The 22,569-nt window shown below is 43.1% G+C and overlaps 1 protein-coding gene across 2 annotated transcripts in view; it reads left to right on the top strand.

Moving 5' to 3' along the window:
* The first annotated feature begins 2,083 nt into the window (after positions 1–2,083).
* RAB7A (RAB7A, member RAS oncogene family) overlaps positions 2,084–22,569 on the top strand; it is a 73,607-nt gene continuing 53,121 nt past the window's right edge. For both annotated transcript variants that reach the window (XM_059161897.1, XM_059161898.1), the window contains exon 1: positions 2,084–2,312. The gene's annotated coding sequence lies outside the window, so the exon portion shown is untranslated. The remainder of the gene's footprint in view (positions 2,313–22,569) is intronic.

The raw sequence follows: 22,569 nt of genomic DNA, 5'->3' as shown, positions 1-22,569 counted from the left end.
GGTCCTTTTCAGCTTCTGGGGTCTGTCAGTATTCTTTGGTTTGTGGCTATTCACTCAAATCTCTGACTCCATCTTCACAGGGATTTCTTTTCTGTGTGTGTATCTTTTAAGGACACTTGTCATTGGATGTAGGACGCACCTGAATAGTCCAGGATGCTCTCATCTCAAGATCCTTAATCACATTTGCAAATGCCCTTTTTCTGAATCAGGTCACATCCACAAGTTCCAGGATTTAGGCTTATCTTTTTACCCGTCACTACCAGAGACAAGAATGGTTCCAAAGTTTTCTGGAGTGAGCAACTGAAAGAATGAAGTTTTCATGAACCAAGACAGGAAAAGACTATGAGAAGAGTATGTTGTTGAAGACGGAGATAAAGTTCTGAGTTGATCTTAATGTGTTTGGATGGGGCAGGTCTTTGATAGGGTGTCCCACCCTCTTAAGAGCTCTATAGTGTACAGTTTTTATTGCCTCATCTTTGATTCTAAGCTCAGGGAATCTTGAGCTCTTGTCACCAGCTGAACTCTAAAGCCTGACCTTTACTGCCTACACGCTTGTACTCATTGTCCCACATTTTCCCTTAGACTCTTCTTTCCAGCTTATCTTCCCCCCGCCACCATTATCTTTTAACTCAGGCAAAAGACCTGAGGGGCGTAACATTCCCTGATGGAAACCCAAATACCCCTCAGTCAGGGTACCTGGGTGGCTCAGTTAAGTGTCTGCCTTCAGCTCAGGGTCCTGGGATCAAGCCACATCTGGCTCTCCACTCAACAGGGAGCCTGCTTCTCCCTCTCCCTCTGCCTGCCACTCTGCCTACTTGTGTGCACTCTCTCTCCCTTTGTCAAATAAATACAATCTTTAAAAAACAAACAAACAAACAAACAAACAAACGGCAATAGTAACTGCCCAGACCACCCAGACCAGTTTTGAACTTATCCCCCTACTCACGGGTATGCAGATGGACCATGGAGTGGTAAAATGAGGTAAGACTTACCCTTACCTCATTTTATTTATTTATTTATTTATTTTACCTCATTTTAATAGTAAAGTCTCCACCCAAGGAGGAGCACAAGGCTTCATATACATAACATACCATGTATGTATAGGCATGTTTCCTTAAGGCACATGCACCTCCTTTTGCCTGCCTCTAACATAAGATGACAAGGCTCCCCTATCTAAATAGTCATCCTAACCCTAAATAAAAGGAATCCATTCCCCTTTGCTCTAGGAGCCACGGATTTGTAAGTTATTCCCCAGCGATCTCCTTATTTGCTGCAAATAAGTTTACTTTGTGAGACAACTCCACCTGGTGCATCTGTGACTCGCTAAGGAGGAAGGAACCTCGTTAGTTGAATTACGCTGGTTTTCCATTTACTTAGACCAGACCAACGTCTCATTCACCTCCACGTCTCCGTCACTTTGTTACACAATTAGTACATTTTCAGTCGACTAGATCATGCACATTGACATCCAACCTCCTTCACATCTCATCCTACCACTGTGTGAGCAAAGTCAAACCCACTTGTAGAAATAATCTTTCCTTAAGTGATTAAGGACAAACGGAGATGTTCCAAAGGTGTACTACCGGGACCTGGTAGGGGCTCAGCAAATATGGGTACTCTCCTCAACCCAATGTAAGTTTGTCAAATAACCGCTCTTTTATCTCCCACCGCTTAGAGACCTCCCCCTGAGAAAGTCTCTGCCTAGAGTATGCAAGCTTCCTTGATTCTGAAGAGCTCAAGACACACAGTAGGACTACTTAGTTGACTGAACGGTGCCTTCTGCAGAGGGACAGTACTGTAAGAGCCAGTTTGCTCTCGTCCTCTCTTCGGCATTCATTATTCTAGGGGAACGCGGGAGTGGGAGGGAAAGGCGAGACAGCTGAGACGGCTGAGACAGCCGTGTGCGGATTCAACATGGCGCCGTTCTTCTCATTGTACGAGCCTCAAAGATGGCAACAACCAATTGGGGGCAGACATGTTTGTGCCACGTGATCCAGGCTCAGCCCAAAAGCGGCCGGAACGTGACGCAAGATTGAGGCGGGGCTCCTCCCCCGCACTCTTGGCGTCGAGAGTCTCGTGACAAGTACTTCCGCTCGGGGCGGCGGCGGTGGCGGAAGTGGGAGCGGAGCCGGAGTCTTGGCCATAAAGCCCAAGGCGGCGGCAGCGGCGGCGTTGAAGGCTTGTGGAGTGCCGAGGAGTCCGCTGGAACCGGAACTTGGACTTCTCTTCAGCCCCTGTCCTCCCTTGTACTTCCTCCTCGGCGGGAGCCCTAGCGACGCGCCCGGCCCGGAGCCCCAAGCGGAGCGGCCGCGGTAAGCAGCGGGCCCAGCCTGGCGGGTGGCCTGGCCCCATCCCCCTCAGCTTCTCGGTCGCCCGGGCCTCGCGTCGTCCCTATCTTGGGCAAGCTCTAGGCCCAGCGAGGCCTCGCGGGGGAACCCTGCGTCGCTCAAGGCCCAAGAGCAGGCCCGGACCGCACCCGGCCGTGGGGGAGGTCAGAGGTCTTCGGGTGTGACCTCTGGCCGGGTTGCCGACCGCAGACTGGCGGTCCGGGACGCCTCGTTTGCTGGTAGCGTCAAGAACCAAGCCGGAGGGTCTTCTGATCTGGGTGGCCTCTGGACACTGGGGGCCTGCGCCGCTGCGGGACGCGCTATTGGGCTGAGTCCCTTGGAGCAGCGAGCCGGAGTTTGTCGGAGTCGACCCCGCCCGCTGCCTTGCCTGGGGACGCTAGCCCGGGCGCCCCGGATCGCGCGGGCCTTGCTAACAGGCGCCCAGGGCTGAGCCACGTTCCCATCTGTATCTTCAGTGAACAGCCTGACCCTGTTAGTGAGAGAGGTTCTCCGAAGGCAACTGAGTCAAGGCAGTGAGTCAGGTCACGTGCAGTGGGCTCGCCCCAAGCACTTGTATACATGTGAGACGCCTCTGGCTCGGGGAGACAGGGAGCTTTTTGTCTTAAGTCTGTTGTGGTAGATCCCGAAGGAAGTTTTCAAACTTACTGGGGGAAAGATGGGGTTTGGTCTCCACCGCGTTGAGGGACTTCTTACTGCCTTAAAGCTTGATGTCAAGTGTTTCTTTCGTAAGAGTGGAAAATTGAGAAGAATAATAGCAAACATTTTGAGCGCTGGTTGTGGTCTCGGCAGCGTGGCAAGACCACTGCAAGGATTTTTACGTTTAAGGCTCAGAACAGCCTTTGAAGTACCATTATTGTTAAACAACGGATAGATTAAGTTGTTTGGCCAAGGTCACACAGATAAGTAAGTTAAGTAGCGAAGGTTCAAGCTGAGGCAGTCAGATTCCGGAGTACTGTACTCGACTGGTCTCTGGGTTGCACTGCTTTCCGATGCTCCTGAAGTTTGTGATCTGTCTTTTGCCACCTAGTGTCTTCCTCTCTGTGCCTCCTTTGTTTCTAGTGATCCTATTTGAAATGCTCTGCTTTTACCTTACAGCCACCTTAGTTCTACCTTAAAATCATGAGGTATTCCATTTGCGGTTGTAACTTTTAACATAGGCTTTTTTGTAGTGTAGTGCTAATATTAGATGCTCTACGGTTTTAGCGAAGTGCTTGAATGAGGTCTGAAAAATGTTGTTACGTAAATGTTTTGTCAAACGAATTATGCCTGCCAATCCTGTCATGTGAACCTTTCTTAAAACCTTAGTACATGAGTATCTGGCCAGTTAGTTCTTTCCTGTTGAAAATACTCTGTCTCCTTTTGGATTCCAAAAGAACAGGCTCTTGTCTCTTCCTTGTGACTTAAGCAGCTGATTAGCCGCATGACTTCTCATCTATGGATTAATAGAGTCTCCTATTAGTGTGTTTCTCTTCAGACTTGGGAGAGTTTGCTCAGATTTGAGTCTAAGAACTGGAAGGTGAGTTGTGAGTACTTCTGAAGATACCATCCAGGCTTAAGCTTAGTCCTCCCAACCCTGTTGTATTCTAATTTCTTTTTTTTTTTTTTTTTAACTGTTCTACCTAAACTGATATATTTAAGTGAGTAAATAGTATGGTAGTCTTACATGATGTTTTGAATTTAGAGAGGAGAGTAATGATGAGCACCTTTTCATTCATTGAGATGTTTTGAGCATCTGCCATTTCTTAGACATTACTGCTTATTGAGTCAGGGACGTAGGTGTGGTTATTGTCCTAAAGGAATTTAAAAGTGGTGTGTGATCACAGCCAGGAATTCTGTTGTGGAATGGCTTGGTGGAAGAAGCTGAGGCTTTTGGAAAGAGGAGTTGTTTCTCATCTCAGCAAGTGAATCCATAGTAGGCAGTCTTGTAGAACACCAGACTCTTGAAGCCAACTTGAAGGCTTTGTTAATTTAACAGCATTTGTATGGTTTGCTCTGGAGAGTATGGAAGATAATGTTACAGTTTCAAATTGATGTTGTCTTTGGAAGAGAAACCTTCAACACTAGTTTATCCTTTTGCTCTAGTGGTGTTTTGTTGTTCACTTGAGGGAGTTCATGTCATTGCCATTTGACACTGCAAATGTTTGCTGCTTTTACGGTGTTGTTTGAGCAAAGGCACATTTGGCATGCTGGATTTTTTTTTTTCCTTCAGCTGATGGAGAAAGTTTAATATAGTGCCCACCAGTTATAATGCCAGTATTTTACTAAATAAAGCCCTATGCTGCTGCATCTTGTGCAACTGCTCTGGCTCCCTTTTAAAAGGAGATGAGTTTTGTGTTCGTGGTAGAAGTGCATGAGTAAACTAATGGCAGGGTGGAATGTAGGAGAAAGCACTCTAAAAATAGTTGTGTAGTCTATCTCTCCAGGTAATTGTTAACAATCACTTGGGCATTTGCTTGTTTTGTTTGTGCCAACCAGGCCTAAGCCCCCAAATCCCATAATCAAAGAACATTGTTTTATAGTAAAATACGGCTTTGAATCTGATTCCAGACCCCACCACCAAGTGAAGCAGAGGTTTTGGTTATTTGATTAGCTTCTAGTAAATCTCCAAAGAGAATTGTACTAATACCATTTCTACCCTTACATTTGGTATTAGCCTTTCTGTGCAAAGGGGTAGCAAACCGAGACCACACTCTTATGATAGTCTTCCTATGCACTGTTCCTTTCTGAAATTTGACGTGTTTGCTGTTACTTTTGTGGTCAAATTGTGTAACTGTGCATCTGTTTGATACAACAAATAAGGCTGGGTATTTGACTAGATACTAGACTAAGAATTATAGGCAAGATTTTCTGGGGAAGTATGGAGGAGGAATCCTCCTGAGTAAGGCTAACCAGTGGTTCCCCTTGGTACTGATGTCATCCTCTGAAGGAGACTGAAGCTCTAGAAATGAGCACCCCCCACACATACTGCCTTGCGGCTGCTGGCTTTCTTACTGACTCTTATCTCCCATGTAAGTTTGCCACTGTATTCTCAGCCATCCATTCCTGGGTTACCAAACATTGATCCATTAGTGCCATCTAGTAGATATCTGTGTTTCTGGGTCTGCAGTTTGCTGCAGACACATTTTACAACGTGTTGATCCCTTCAGTTATTTGTTCTCACATTTCCCTTCTGTTTTCTGCCTTTTCTAAAAAAAAACACAGAGAAATAGTTTGCATTAATGTTTTAAAACTTTTTAATGGTGATTGTGGTCAGTGTGACTTGTGAATCAAAGGTAAAAATGATGTGTGGTGGGTGAAATCAGAGCAGGCTTTTCAGCAGTGCCTCTGACTAGTTTCAATTTTAGTACTGAGGCTGTGATTTCAAAAACAAATTTAAGAATAGCTACTTGCAAAATGTCTCTGTGGGGGAGGAAGAAAGCTTGGGAGTTGGTTCCAGTGGTGACATACAGTGTTGGCCTTGCTCATTTGCCTGAGGATGCTGTACTTAATGCAGGGGGCCTGAAGCCTCTACTGGGCTGTTTTGGTGATGTCATCACTGCCGTGGAGTTCAGTCTGGCTGATTTTGTTGTCCATTTCCTGGTGGACTTGGACTGCTTGCTGTCAGGGCAGAGCAAATCCAAAGAAGCATATTAAGGGAAGCCTGGGGACCTGGGCAATGTTAGGAATTCTGTAACCTCACTTGGCTCTCAAAATGAACTTGCTTGTGTGACTGCTGCCAGACATGGTGAAGGAGCGTCTCTGTTCTCCCTGACCCTGCAAGTAAAGATGGCTTGTGCTTGCTGCTCTCTTTCCTGGAGTTACCCAGCTCAGTTCAGTAATCCTTCAAAAATTACATTGTGAGCTAAATAGTTATTGTTGGTTTCTAATTTTTGTATGCAGTTTTGATCTAAAGTTTATTTCCGTTTGGTGAGCTTTTAATTGGAGTAATTTGGGAATGTATGATAAAGCCAATACGAATTAACTTTTTAAAAACCCAGTTGTAGGGGCGCCTGGGTGGCTTAGTCATTAAGCATCTGCCTTTGGTTCAGGTCATGATGCCAGGGTTCTGGGATCAAGCCCCACGAGCCCCACATCAGGCACCCTGCTTGGCTGGAAGCCTGCTTCTCCTTCTCCCACTCTCATTGCTTGTGTTCCGTCTTTTGTTGTCTCTTTGTCAAGTAAATAAAATCTTAAAAGAAAGAAAAAATAAAAACCCAGTTGTAATAGCACAGACTTTATAAAAAGTAGTGCCTCTAACATATGGTATTTAGTCTACCAACAGTGCTCTGTGTACTTAGAGATCTGAAATAACTCTGGGTCATCTGGATAGCCCATAAGTTCACAGCCACTCTTAAATCCTGTGACCTCTGCCATTCAGTTGACAGTTGTTAAAGAGTATTAACATTTTGTAGAAAACCTTCTTACATGGTATTTGTCTTTAAATGCTTTTGGGTGTTTGTGTAGTGCTTACCATTCACATAGGATTTCATTTGGTCCACACAGCATCTCTGTATGCTGAGAGGGTAGCCTTTTCTGTTTTTCTGCATGAGATAGTTCTGGGTCCTCAGGTGGTCCAGCTGCTAGAATGTTCATCTATGTCTGCTGAAACACATAGCTATTTCTTTCTTTTTTTTTTTTTTTTAAGATTTTATTTATTTATTTGACACTGAGAGATCACAAGTAGGCAGAGCAGCAGGCAGAGAGAGAGGGAAGCAGGCTCCCCGCTGAGAAGAGAGCCTGATGTGGGGCTCAATCCCAGGACCCTGAGACCATGACCCAGGCCGAAGGCAGAGGCTTAACCCACTGAGCCACCCAGGCACCCCAACACATAGCTATTTCTAATGCACCATTCTGCCTTTTTGATTGTACATGATGCCTTTAAAGATCTTAGCATTTGACTCCTTGTAAAAAAATGTATTTTTCTTCCACTGCCTTTTTTTTTTTTTTCAAGATTTTATTTATTTATTTGGCAGACAAAGATCACAAGTAGGCAGAAAGGTAGGGGGAGAGAGAGGAGGGAAGCAGGCTCCCTGCTGAGCAGAGAGCCCGATGTGGGAGTCGATCCCAGGACCCTGAGATCAGGACCTGAGCTGAAGGCAGAGCTGAAATACCACTGAGTCACCCAGGCGCCTCTCTTCCACTGCCATTTATTTATTTGTTTTAAAGTTTTATGTTTTTGTTATCTCTGTACTGACCATGGGGCTAGGACTCACAACCCCAAGATCAAGAGTCTCATGCTCTTCCAACTGAGCCAGCCACACACCACCTACTACCTTTTATTTAAAATTTCATTTCCTCTGCGTACTTGTGATCTCTGTCTGTCTCCATTAAATAAAAATAAAATCTTCCTAAAAAATTTAAAATAAAATAAAATAAAATTGCATTTCTCGGGTGCCTGGATTGCTCAGTAGGTTAAGCGGCCAACTTGATTTCTGGCTCGGGTCATGATTTTGGGGTCCTGGGATAGAGCCCTGTGCCAGGCTCTCCACTTAGCAGGGAGTCTGCTCTAGGATTTTTTCCCTCTCCCTTCCTCCTGCTTGTGTCCACATGCACGTGCTCGCTCCCTGTCTCTTCTCTCAAATAAATAAATAAATCTTTAATAAAATAATAAAATGCCATTTCTCTTTTGCTGATGATTAAAGAAGTTCTTTTTTTTTTTTTTTTTTAAACAAGTGTGTTCTTTTTAAGGATAAAAAAACTAAGGAAACACAGAAGTAAAAAGAAAAAAAAATCGATTCACTATCCACAGGAAGACATTGTGTGTGTTAACTGGTTTTCTTCCTGTGAATGTATACTTTAATATCTTTGTTTTGTGAAGTTGAATAAAATATGGTGTGGGAATTTAACAGTGGTGGGGGAAGCTGAACAGTCTTGCGTCTTTGACCTGTGGGATCTCTCATAAAGGGATAGGAAGCTGGGGATCATGAGACTAGTTGTGTTTTTTCAGATGTTTAATGACAACAGGTAAAGAACGTGATGCATTCAGTTCAAGAATGAAGTTACTTGGGGTGCCTGGGTGGCTCAGTGGGTTAAGCCTCTGCCTTCGGCTCAGGTCATGATCCCCGAGTCCTGGGATGGAGCCCAGCATTGGGCTCCCTGCTCAGCAGGGAGCCTGCTTACCCCCCACTCCCTGCTCCAACCCCCTGCCTCTGCCTCCCTCTCTTCCTACTTGTGATCTCTGTCAAATAAAAAAAAAGAAAAAAATTATTTGGCATGGTGACACTAGATAAGTATAGTGGTGCCCTTATTTTTAAGTAATTTTTCATTTTTGTTTGTGAGTAAACTTTGAATATGAAGTAGAACATACTTAAGAAAAGCACACAAATAAGTGAACTTGGAGAATTTTTATAAACTTAGAAGCCTTTTTGTGCCTCCTTCAAGTTGTTATCCTCCCCTCCTCCCAGGGTAAGGAGTCTGATTTTTTTTAACACTATTAAATCACCAGTGTGATTTGCTGGATTTGGACTTTGTGTAAGTAGCGTTACACACTTTGTGCCCTTCTGTGTCTGGTTTCCATGATCTGTTGTTGTTCGTGAGATTTTGTATTGAGTGCAGTTGTAAACTCCATTTTCATTGCCCAGAAATATTCCATTAGGTGGTATACCATAATGTATTTATTAATTTATTGATGCTTATATGGGTAGCTTGTAATTTGTGGCTGTTAAAATAATGCTGTATGAATGTTCTTGTGTCTGTCTGACTGATACATGTACACATTTCTATTATGTGAATCCCGAGGAGTGGAATGGCTGAGTTTTAGGGTATGTATCTGTATTGTTTTGCTGGGGCTGCTGTAACAAATACCACAGACTGAGTGGCTTAACCAAAATGAATTTATTTTCCCATATTTCTGGAAGCTGGAAGCTCAAGTTCAAAGTGTTGGTCAGGTTGATTTGTTTTGAGACTTCTTTTCTTAGCTTGTAGTTAGGCGTCTTTTTATGTCCTCCCATGTTCTTTCCTCTGTACCCGTCCATGTCCTAGTCTTCTTAGAAGGACATCAGTCATACTGATTAGGGCTCACCTTCATGACCCCATTTAACCTCAGTCCCATCTTTCAAGGCCCTGTCTCCAAAGGTGGTCACGTGTTGAAGTAATGGGACTCAGACTTCAGTGTACGAGTTTGGCGGGGATTCACTTCATCCCGTCCCCGTGTCTGTTAACACCCTGGCTGATACTGTTGGTTATGCTATTGTTGTAGCCGCTTAAGCTCCCACTAGCAGCATTTGAGAGTTCCATATACTCCCATGTCTTTGCTAACACTTGTCTTCTTTTTTCATTTTTTTGCCCCTCTGGTAGGAACCCATTTTTTTTTAATGGCCCCATTCAGTTACCAGTGTAGGCAGTCCTTGAGGGAATAGCGAAGTTGTTTCTACAGCCAAGTATGTTACAGTTTGAGACAGCCTCTTGTAAATGTCTTGTAATCCTCATAGGGTTAGAAAAGCAGAATGGTTTCAGTCCAGTGAGTAGTTAGTCCTCTGTAGTTGCCCTTGTGGATTAGTTTTTGCATTTATAATCTGGATCCATTCCTGGTGGTGGAATTGGCCCAGAAGTATCATCTGTGGGATATAAATCTAGCCATAATAAATGTTACCTTCATTGAGACTCTTCTTTGATCTGACACTCGAGTTCTTAAAATACTGGATTCCTTCATACACATGTTAGAAATAGGCCTGTTTGCATGTTCTGACTGTCCATTTAGATATTGGTGTTTGACCAACAGCTTTCTGGCTGAGTGATCTTGAGCTTTTTTGTACATATGCTATAGACCTGTGTTTGGTGACAATAAAAATATTACATGATTTTACCCTTGACCCCCCAAACTTCTGGGGGGGCAGGGATGAATCATTCTAAGATGGATCTTGAAATATTCCTCAGTAAACTTAATTTTTTTCCCACCAGTTCTAACTTTGCACAGTAAGTTACTATTTGTAGCATGTAAGTTATGCTTCTGGGCCAGTGATTAATATGTAGAGCTTTCCTGAATGCTAAACTGTGTTCTGTATTCATTTGACAGATTTTTATTGTCTAGTATAAGAAAACACTGCTGGCAGCTGTAGGGAGCATAAAATAAAGATCACTGGAGGTTTAGGAATAATTGTAAAAACAAAGCGGATGAGAGCTGTAAAAATAGCTTAAAGAAAATGCTAGAGGTGTTCAAGGGCTGGGGTTAGGCCGGTGTGGAGTGGAGACTTGGGAAACCCATTATAGTTGGTGGGAATGGCATAAGCAAATGAATGGAGGTAGGGAAATGCTAGGGCAGATGGAGAAGCTGCAATATCTCCAAATTGGGAATGACTGTATGTGTGGGGGCCAGATGGAATGGGGGAGGGGAGGCACTCCAGTGCCTTCTTGAAGAGTTTATGTTTAACGAAGTGATCCTTCACCCCATAATGCTAGGATAGGACATTATCCTTTCACTTGAACCTCATGACCCCTATTGAGTAAGGCAGGTGGTACCCCAGTTAAGAATAAGGAATGGGGGCGCCTGGGTGGCTCAGGGTAGGTTAAGCTTCTGCCTTCGGCTTGGGTCATGATCTCAGGGTCATGGGATCTAGTGCCGCATTGGGCTCTCTGCTTGGCAGGGAGCCTGCTTCCTCCTCTCTCTCTCTGCCTACCTCTCTGCCTACTTGTGATCTCTGTCTGTCAAATAAATAAATAAAATCTTTAAAAAATAAAAAGAATAAGGAATGACTTTGATGTTATAATTTACCTAGAGAAATACATTTTGAGAGATTAGTGGGACCTATACAAATGTGATTCAAATACAAATGTGTTTAAGCCTTCAAAGAGGTACTTCCTCAGAAGTGTCTTTAACACAAATTAATAGTTGGCCTGGGAGGGATGGGATGGAGAAAGAACAGTTTGGTTTTCCTCTTGAGCCAGCCAGCCCATTGTGGGTTCCTCTTACTTTATGGACAACTTGTTTTACTAGGTAAATGCTGGAGATAAGTTAGGGTTGCTAGCAACATAAACAAAAACTTGGAGCTGTTGATGGGGCTCCTGGGTGGCTCAGTGGGTTAAAGCCTCTGCCTTCGGCTCAGGTCATGATCCCAGGGTCCTGGGATCCAGCCCGCCATCGGGCTCTCTGTTCAGCAGGGAACCTGCTTCCTTTCCTCTCTCTTTGCCTCCCTCTCTGCCTGCCTCTCTTCCTGCTTGTGATTTCTGTCAAATAAATAAATAAAATATTTTTTAAAAGAAACGAACTTTCAGCTGTTGAGAATAGTTCTGTGTAACTGTTATACTAGCTATCTGCTTTCCAGTCAGTTTTACCCAAAAAAAAAAAAAAAAAAAAAAAAAGGAAAGAGAAAAGAAAAGAAAAAAAAAGAAAGAAGGAAAAAGAAACCCATCATCCAGGTACCTGGCTAAAGACTCCGCTGGCTTTGGTACCTGCCTTTAGAAAGCTTGAGAACATTGGCATGGCACAGTCATGTATCTATTGGGCTGGACTACAAAGTTCTCAACAGGAATTGCTTTCCCAGGAACTTGCTTCTTTGTAAAAGTTGCCTTAGTTTTTTTGTTTTTTGTTTTTTGTTTTTCTCCTTCCACCCCACATGATTGATACATGGAACAGAGCCTATATATAATCAGTGTCTTAGGGAGATCAGCAATTTCCTTGTTTAAGCTTCACTTAGAGTTCAATTGAAGCGGCATATTCCTCTCTTTCCAGATGAGGAAATGACCCAAAAGGAAGTGCTCAGTATCATGGAGGCCAGTAGTGGGATTGGAACTGGTGCTCCATATTCCAAGTTGTCAGATATTTCTTTAACCCTAATAGTGGTGAGAAAAATAACATCACATCTGGAAGGTTAGCCTATGTAAATTTTATTGTTCAGGTTTATTTAAGAGTTTGTTTGCTTTTGTTTTTCTTGAGCAAGGATGGTTTGTGGCTCAGTTGGTTAAGCGTCATGGGATCAAGCCCCACAGTGGGCTCCCTGCTCAGTGGGGAGCCTGCTTCCCTCTTTTAACCCCGCCCCCTGCTTGTGCTCTCTCTTGCTCTCGCGCTCTCTCTCTCTCTCTCTCAAATAAAATCTTCTAAAAAATAAAAGAAAGATGCTTTGATTATTGTTTCTTTTTGAAATACAAGTTTTCAGGCAGTCATTTTTCCAGCAGTATGAGACTGAATAGGTAAGGCTACTCTGCAGCAACAAGTAATCTCAAAAAGGTTGAAAGCTCCTTAGCTTTATTTTCTGCACACACCCAGTGTGTGCAGTGTGAGTGTTCCAGGGGCTTTGCATTATTCCTTCTTCAGATGAAAGAGCAGCCACGATATGGACTGTTGCTGGGTGTCTCCGCGAAGTGAAAACTACTGGGGGGTCTTGCTCCTGCAGTTAAATGTTCCAGCCCAGGATGACACGTCACGTTGGCTTACAGCTCACTGGCTAGAATGAGTCACACCATACAAGAAACTAAGGAGTGTGATTCTCTTGTGGACTTGGAAAGCACACAGTTGGAAATATTTGGGAACTAGGATGAGTTTTACAGTGACTTGCCTGTAGTAATAGCTCTTGGAGAACGGAGTGGCTCATTTGCAGATTGTTGTTCCCATCAGCCGCAGTTTAAATGCAGAAAAGGATACAAAAGTTGCCTTACTCACAGATCACCTTTCCATCCTCGGACATGTTTCTTTTAAATGATGTGTGATAATCTCAATTTAAGTGCCTCCAAAATACCCTTTGCAGAAGTAGGTGTGAGAGAAACAATTGAGTCTGAGAGGTCCCTTGCCTTCCACATTTTCAGTGTTGGAAACCTACAAACCTATAGATTTACTGATTTCTCACCCCCACCACCCACTCCAACCCCCACCCCTGCAGTCCTCCTTGTAAGGTGCTATCAGATAGTCTTAAAAATACTCCTTAGGTTCTTTACCTTCCCTGCCTGCAGAACCCTTGGTTTTCTATTGCCCTTGGTTATGTCCCTCCACATTCCACCTCTGGCTTGTCTTCCTGGTTTTGTCCTTTCTCTGACGCACACCCTGTATTGTTTTACTTAACCCGAAGTTGTTTTACTTACCTGTTTCATGCCACACTTTGTTCCCCCATTTCCTTCAGCTTGGTTCCTGTCACTTCCCTTCATTTCTGTGTTGTCTTTTGGCATCCTGCCTGGCTCAGGTACCGCCAGCTCAAATTTTTTTTTTTTTAAAGATTTTATTTATTTATTTGACAGAGAGAGATCACAAGTAGATAGAGAGGCAGGCAGAGAGAGAGAGAGGAAAGCAGGCTCCCTGCTGAGCAGAGAGCCCGATGCGGGATTCGATCCCAGGACCCCGAGATCATGACCTGAGCCGAAGGGAGCGGCTTAACCCACTGAGCCACCCAGGCGCCCCCACCAGCTCAATTTTTAAAGCTTTTTGTTGGCCACTTCAGCCCATACTTTCCTCAGCTTTCACTGAATGCCTGTGATTCGAATTTCATATGTGTCTTATACACATTTTATATATGTGTTCTACCCTACCCTAAGAGAGGGGCTTCAGGGTAGATAATAAACTAATTTATCTATTTTCCTTAATTGTTTGAAAGAAAGAATGAAAAACATTCTCCAAGTGGCTTTTGGGGGTGTGTGTATGTGTGTGTGCATCTGTTGTGTTCTCTGGCTGAAAAAAAGAAATACCTGTAAATTCTTCATGTTTTTTTGTTTGAAATCAGTAGGCCAGAAGCAGTAGGATTTTGGAGACTTTTTTAAGCAGGGCCACAGTATGGCTCTCTAGGTAAGTTACTAAGCTTCCATTTGCACTTCTGAAAGATGAGAGTGGTGCATTGGCTATCCTCAAGATCCTTTCATATTTTGGCTTTCTTTGGCTCTTGATCATACTGCAGTGGCTTTGCAATATCCCAGCTGGCAAGATGACACCAAACTTTGAGAACCGATTAAGCCATTTCAAAAACTATCACCCACATGGAGTCCCGCTTGTTCACTTTTTTTTTTTTTTTAAGATTTTATTTATTTATCAGAGAGAGAGAAGGGGAGAGAGAGAGCACAGGCAGACAGAGTGGCAGGCAGAGGCAGAGGGAGAAGCAGGCTCCCCGCCGAGCAAGGAGCCCGATGTGGGACTCGATCCCAGGATGCTGGGATCATGACCTGAGCCGAAGGCAGCTGCTTAACCAACTGAGCCACCCAGGCATCCCCCGCTTGTTCACTTTTTTATGAGGGGCAAAAGTAACCTCACTGTAGGTGGTTTAGTTTTTTGGTTTGTGGGGTTTTTTTTTTAGATTTTTAAAAATATACTTTAACAAATTTATTTGTCAGAGAGAGAGAGAGAGATCCTGTGAGCACAGGCACAAGCAGGGGGAGTGACAGGCAGGAAACCTGATGTGGGGCTCAATCCCAGGACCCTGGGATCATGACCTGAGCTGAAGGCAGATGCTTAACTGATTGAGCCACGAAGAAATCCCTAGGTGGTCAGATTTTTCCTAAAATGAACTTGTTTCTAGATTAGAGAAGCAAGTGAATAGTTCTTTATCACCCTTCTGGATAATTTGGTGGCTGTACTTTCAGACTTATATGTTCATATTTAAATGGGATGACACAGTACACACTCTGCTGTAACTTGCTTTTTAAAAACTTTTCTGTATATGGGGCGCCTGGGTGGCTCGGTGGGTTAAGCCTCTGCTTTCGGCTCGGGTCGTGATCTCAGGGTCCTGGGATCGAGCCCCGCATCGGGCTCTCTGCTTGGCGGGGAGTCTGTTCCCCCTCCTCTCTGCCTGCCTCTCTGCCTACTTGTGATATCTCTCTCTCTCTTTCTGACAAATAAATAAATAATCTTAAAAAAAAAACTTTTCTGTATGTACTACACACCTTTCTTTGTCAGTACATACTGTTGTTGGGTGGTTTTGTTTTATTTATTTATTTATTTATTTATTTTTTAGATTTATTGGCATGCATGTGTATATGTGCGTGCGCGCATGCGGGTTTGTGGGGAAGTGGGCAGAGGAAGAAGGAGAGAGAATCTCTCAAGCAGACTTTGCACTGAGAACAGCCCACGCAAGGCTCAGTATAATGACCCTAAGATCACAACCTGAGCCAAAACCAGGAGTCAGATGCTTAACCAGCGGCACCACCCAGGCACCCCCTGTACATACTTTTTTTAATGGCTGTATAATATTGCATTTACCAAGTTTAACCATCTTCTAAATGAATGTTTCAGTTACTTTTCAACTTTCCTGTTTTAGAAAATTATTTAAGGGGTTCCTGGCTGGCTCAGTCAGTGGAGCTTGTGACTCTTGATCTCCGGGTTGTGAGTTAGAGCCTCACATTATGTCTAGAGATTCCTTAAAAATAAATTTTTTTTAAGAAGACAGTTAATATTTATCTTCATCCACTTGTTTGATCATTTCCTTGTAGTTGTTATTCATACTTAAAATTTGGCATTCATTACCATACTGCCTCCAAGAAGGTTGTCTACTTAACATTTGTAGCCTTTGAATTCAATTTATGTAGTTGCCAACTGTCAATTTTCTTTCTTTCTTTCTTTTTTTAAGATTTTATCTATTTATTTAGTTGACAGAGATTACAAGTAGACAGACAGGCAGGCGGGGGGTGAGCACCAGGCTCCCTGCCGAGCAGAGACCCCCCCAAAACGGTGCTCCATCCCAGGACCCTGAGATCATGACCCAAGCTGAAAGCAGAGGCTCAACCCACTGAGCCACCCAGTTGCTCCCCCAATTGTCGATTTTCTTAATAGCTGCCAGTTTAACTAGTGGGAAAATTTTAAATGATACCTCATTTCCATTTTATTGATGAGTAGATTAAGCTTTTGAAAAAATATTAGCCATTTTTTTCCTTCTGTGAATTGACTATTTTCTCTAAAGCCCAAGTGAGGCAGGTTTTTGTTTTAACCTAAACTTTTTATATAGCAAGCATATTGACCCTTTTTCATGTTATAAACATTCCAGGCTTGTTTCTCATGGCTTGGTTTGGTTAATGGTGTGTTTTGTAGTAAAGAAACTTTCCTGTAGTCAATGTGGTTGATTTGTTTCGATTTGGGGGTTTCATGTTAGTTACTATACTAGGCCTTCCCTATCCAAAGGGCAATAAAAACAGTGCCCCCCCTCCCCCAGTACTTAGCACATTGAAATTCTTAGGTATGATGCAATATGACATCAGAATCTTTGCAAATATGTGGCAGTATTTTGCTACATTGTCATCCTTTTCTCACTGACTAAAATCTTTTTTATCACACACTTGATTACCTACCTACATGTATCTCTTTTTAACTCTTCTTTTTTTTTTTTTTTTTTTTTTTAAAGATTTTATTTATTTATTTGACAGAGAGAAATTACAAGTAAGCAGAGAGGCAGGCAGAGAGAGGAGGAAGCAGGCTCCCTGCTGAGCAGAGAGCCCGATGCGGGACTCGATCCCAGGACCCTGAGATCATGACCTGAGCCGAAGGCAGCGGCTTAACCCACTGAGCCACCCAGGCGCCCCTCTTTTTAACTCTTCTGATACACTCTTTGTCTCTGGGATAGTAGTACCACTGTCTTACTTGCTTCTGCTTCATAATACATTTTGACAAGCTCATCGGTTTTCCATCTGTCATAAAACTCTGTCAGCATTAGGTTCAGAATATGTTTACTTCTCATTAAATTGGTTTTCTTTCTACCCATTGTCCTGGGCCCTTAATCACTTTGTCTGGCAGCTTCTTCCATCAAGAAATTTAGAAGAAACTTTTTCTAAGGTGTTCTGGCAGAGGGAGGCAGCTCAGTTCTCTCCCCTGTGTATCTGGGACAAATAATGTATAATTGTTCATCCAGTCGGTTTTCTTGAGCACCACCATATCCCAAGCCTTGGGCAAGGTAGTAGCTCTACAAATAGTAGAAAACCTGGTTTCTGACCCCCAAGGAGCCTTGATTTTGGTGGGGCAGTGGTACATATCTTTCAGTCCTTGTAACCCAACTGGTTGCAAAAAGACTTTGGAAACCAAGTATTAGGTTTTATGTTCATGAAGTTTTTATGCATTTCATGTTTTGCCATGTCTGGTCATTTCTTGCAGTATTTGAACATACACAATTCATAATCTGCGCTCTGGATGGGTTTTTTAACCAACTTTTCTTGTTTAACTTTGACATACTAGATTTCTTTGTCACTTCTGGTGGAGGATTTTAATAGCAGATTCCATATCAGTGTCCCAGACTTGGCATGAGTTTCAAAAAATTTTCTTTTTATTAATTAATTGTAACAAATAAGAAGGGAGTTAATTGGGCACCTGGGTGGCTCAGTGGGTTAAAGCCTCTGCCTTTGGCTCAGGTTATGGTCTCAGGGATCGAGCCCCTCATCAGGCTTTCTGCTCAGCAGGGAGCGTGCTTCCCCCCTCTCCCTCTGCCTGCCTCTCTGCCTTCTTGTGATTTCTCTCTGTCAAATAAATAAACAAAATATTTTAAAAAATAAAAAACAAAAGAGGAGAGTTAATTTTTTTACAGATAAAAAGTAGACCATTGGGCCAGTCTTTATTTTCAGGGCTGTTGATGTTGAAAAAATGTTAGCAGTTTGAATTGAGAGAAACGGTTGTTTCAGATAGGAAAAAAGCGCACTTGGTCAGCCAGTTCTTCCCTTTTTTCCCTTGCTTTTTATCTTTTAAAGTTGTAGCTAATCATTTCTGCATGACAACAACATGAAATCCTGTCTGCATATGACTGGACACTGCCCCTGCCAAGTGGCTGTCTTCTGTGGCTTGCAGTTCTGTGTGCCCATAAAGTCATCTGGAGGTACAGAGCATCCATGATCTACTTGGGGGAGAGAAAGGCATGCTGTTTCTGTGAAGACTTGTGGCCAGACTTCTGTTAGCCCACTGGAGAAGTGCAGCAATAGCAAGATTTCCCTTGTGAGTTTGGGAAGGGGATGTGGGAGGGAAGTGAGGAGCTCATGTTGGTCAGCCTCGTAATGTACACTCGGCCTAGACAAATGGTGTATGTAGTTAATGAATAACCTTACCTGTGGTTGTTCACAGGCGAAGATAAAACCGTGCCTGTCAGAATCTGAGAAGTGAGTTGTTCTTTCTGCTTCCCGCTGCTGTGGTAGAGAACTGGTTCTACCCCAGTGACAGGAGAGGTGGAAATGTAGTCATTCAGACCTGCAGGTATCCAAAGGATGCTTTGTAGCAGGTGCTGTGTTAGGGAAATGCCAGAGAAGTAAGATAGTTCCTGTGCTGAAGGAATTTTTCTTTTTGACTGTGTGACACGTGAGGAGCCACCCACAAAAGGGGATGATGTAGTGTGAAAAGATGTGATAGCAGGCTTCCGACCCAGATGTTCAGTTTTGGAATGTGGAGAGGGAATGATAAACTTCATACATTCAGTTGTACAGAATGAAACATTGAAAACAAATATTTTCCTACCTTAATCCCTCCTGTACCATAGAGACATTGAACCCTATAAAGTTGCTTGGTTTTGACCTACAAAAATGACATTTTCATAGGATTCAACCTAATAAACACAAATGGGAGCATGTCTTCTTCTTTACCCTACTTCAAAAATATCTAGCTACATTTTAGAATATTCACTCATCATACATGTAAGTCTGCTTTTGTGTGTTTATGTTTTGAATATGTATTGTGAAGTAGGGGCAGAGTTCTTTCACCACTTGGGTTTTCTTGGCTGAGAGAGTTGTATCAAGGAAAGGAGAGAAGTGGACCTATTACCTTCCCAGTATGTTAATTTGGCAGAACCCGGAAGTAGGGCGTCTAGATTCGTGGCAGTGACTGATTGGAGGTGATAGATTTGAGAGGATGGTAGGCCTCAAAAATGAGGAGGAGAGATTGGGGCTGAATACAGTAAGAAAGCTGGCGTGGTATACACCGCTACTCGGTATGGCAGGCTTTGTTTTTTTTGGGTATGTGATTATTCAAGAGACGAGGTAGGAAGTACTGTGATGTGAATAAAGGCAGACATATTTGTGGTACTTCATCTTCATATTAACCACATTTCATTGTGATAATCTGTCCATATTTACATATTTGTATTTTTTTTTTATGATATTTGATAGAGATCACAAGTAGGCAGAGAGGCAGGCAGAGAGAAGAAGGGAAGCAGGTCCCCCGCTGAGGAGAGAGCCTGATGTGGGGCTCGATCCCAGGACCCTGGGAACATGACCTGAGCTGAAGGCAGAGGCTTTAACCCACTGAGCCACCCAGGCATACCCATATTTACATATTTGAAAGGAAATAATAAAATATGAGGGACATTATTCTAGTTCAAAGGATTTACAACTAAAATAGCATAGGTAGGGTATGTGCAAGCCTCATCTAAGATGGTGACCGTGGCTCTAAAAGTAGGGACACCTATTTGACAGGTTTTTTTTTGTTGTTGTTTTTTTTTTTTTTTTAAAGATTTTATTTATTTATTTGACAGAGAGAAATCACAAGTAGATGGAGAGGCAGGCAGAGAGAGAGAGGGAAGCAGGCTCTCCGCTGAGCAGAGAGCCCGATGCGGGACTCGATCCCAGGACTCTGAGATCATGACCTGAGCCGAAGGCAGCGGCCCAACCCACTGAGCCACCCAGGCGCCCGATTTGACAGGTTTTGTGCAGATGGAGGCAGGCATCTTGTGCTTGGAAGCGCAGCAGAAACGGTGAAAGAGGAAACAGAGCTAACTGCTCCAAAAAAAATAAGATTGCTCGCTAAACAAAGATGCATGGGCAGTGCGGGCATGGTGTGGTACCCTTATTTGTATCCATTTCTGGTGATAACTGAATAGAAGTTCCAAACTTCTATTGCTTCTAACCAATGATAATGTCATAGTGAAAACTCGTTCATATTCATAGCCATTGACAGATTAATTGTTGAGGTATTTTGGCTGTTTTTGGAGGAATACTGTGTTTGGGGGAAATTGCTGACCGTTAGAACCTTAATTTCCTAAACATTTTAACTCCCAGCGTATCCTGCTGATACAAATTTATTGCTTCAAAAAAGGCTTGTTTTAAAGATTTTATTTGAGAGAGAGAGAGCAGGGAGAGGAGCAGAGGGAGAGAGACAAACAGACTCTGTGGTGAGGTGGAGCCCCATGCATGGCCCAGTGTCATGACCTGAGCAGAAATCAAGAGTCAGATGCCCAGGGCGCCTGGGTGGCTCAGTTGGTAAAGGGTCTGCTTTCAGTTCAGGTCATGATTTCAGGGTCCTGGGATTGAACCCTGCATTAGGCTCCCTGATGAGTGGGGAGCCTGCTTCTTCTTTCCCTCTCTCAGTCAAGTAAATAAATAAAAAAAAACTTAAAAAAAAAAAACAAAACAGTTGGATGCCCAACTGATTGAGCTACCCAGGTACCCCCCAAAAAGCCATGTTTTAGAGAGAGAGGGTTTCTAGAGTGAGAACTAAGTACTTTACCTGTATGGAGCATTTTTTGTATCCTTTCTTGTGTATGCTTCCAGAAAGTTGCCTCTATTAAGACAAAGGAAGCTAAATATTTTAGCAAATATTCAAGTCCCTAATGTGTTCTGAGCACAGAGTTCGAAGTATTAACTCCAGCTCTGAAGTATAGCTTCAGAGCACCAGATCGTTGTACCCAGAATAAAAAGACTCCTAAAGTAAATTCTGTGTCATGCTCCCAGTCAGCTACCTCTCTCTTAATACTCACATACCACTTTTAGTATTTTGAACAGTACTTAAGCCCAGGAGCCACCAGTTTGGTATTTTCAATCTGTGCTATTAGATGATCTTTGTCTTTTGCCGCTTATCATTTCCTTTCCTGTGATGGTCTTCTGTAGTTGCAAGAGATTTAAGAAAGATGGTACATTTTTTTAAAAAAGATTTTATTTATTTATATGCCAGAGAGAGAGAGCACAAGCAAGGAAAGCAGGCTTCCCAGTGAGCAGGGAGCCCAATGATCCCATGACCCTGGGACCGCAACCCGAGCCTAAGGCAGATGCCTAACTGACTGAGCCACCCAGGCACCTCAAGAAAGATGGTAACATTTAAGGAGAAAGACTCATCCTGATCCTTTACTAAAACTAGAAAACAAATCATACTTATATCCAAAAAATATGCATGCATTTTCTGCTGAGAGAATTAGCAGTAATTCAGAGGCTTGAATAAGTTTGGTCAGGGTGTGAAAATTGGACAAGTTCACTGATACTTAAAAGACTATAGACTACAGTGATGTCACACAAGATGACTGAGGGGGAAGCATTAGAAGTCAGTCCCTCTACAAAGTCAGCCACTGACCTGGAAAGAGTATTTTGGAATCAACTATCTTGGAACTGTGGAACCTGATTGGATGGAGATGTACTTCATGAAGGGATAGAGTGCTGATCTTTCCTAAGTGCTGTGCTAACAAATGAACAATTCCAGCTCTCAGCAAATAACAATCAGCAATCCCTGAGGAACAGGGGAGTGAGATTTCAGAAGGTTCATTTCTCAACAAGAAGAAAAAGTGAAGCATATGAAGAAACAGGAAAATGTACCCGTTCACAGGAAAAAAAGGAACTGGACAGAAGCCATCTCAGAGGAAGCTTAGACATTGGAATTAATAATAAGCATTAAATTGGGGTGCCTGCATAGCTGACAATCCCAACTCTTGATTTTTGGCTCAGGTCATTATCCTGGGGTCGTGAGATAGAGCCCCATTTTGGGCTCCATACTCAGCAAGGAGTCTGCTTCTCTCTCCCTCTCCCCTGCTTGCCCTTGTGCGCTCTCTCTGTCTCTCTAAAATAAATAAGTAAATAACTCTTGTTTTAAAAAAAAGACTTTAGGGGCACCTGGGTGGCTCAGTGGGTTAAAGCCTCTGCCTTCGGCTCAGGTCATGATCCCAGGGTCCTCTGCCCCGCAGGGAGCCTGCTTCCTCCCCTCTCTCTGTGCCTACTTGTGATCTCTGTCAAATAAATAAAATCTTTTTAAAAGCAAACAAATAAATAAGTAAATAAAAGACTTTAAATCCACTGTGTTAAATTACTTGGCCAGAGGAAATCATGGACAAAGAACTAAAGGCAACTGAGAATATACAATGTCTGCACAAAATGAGACCATCAAGAAAGAAATTATAAAAAGGGAACAAATTCTGGAGCAGAAAAAAATGTACAGTAACTGAAATGAAAATTTTTTTTAAAGATTTATTCGTTTATTTTAGAGAGGGAGAGAGAATCTCAGGCAGACTCCCTGCTGAGCAGGGAGCCCAGAGCAGGGCTCAGTCTTACCTGAGATCATGACCTGAGCCCAAACCAAGAGTCAGACACTCAGCCAACTGAGCCACTGAAGTGCCCCAAAATGAAATTTATTAGAAAGGTTTGGCAGCAGATGTGAGCAGACAGAAGAAAAGATTGG

Source organism: Mustela lutreola, chromosome 2 (genome assembly GCF_030435805.1).
Source record: "Mustela lutreola isolate mMusLut2 chromosome 2, mMusLut2.pri, whole genome shotgun sequence".
In the NCBI taxonomy this organism is placed as follows: domain Eukaryota; kingdom Metazoa; phylum Chordata; class Mammalia; order Carnivora; family Mustelidae; genus Mustela; species Mustela lutreola.
The sequence above is the reverse complement of the archived record's forward strand: the minus strand, read 5'-3'. Positions and strand labels throughout refer to the sequence as shown.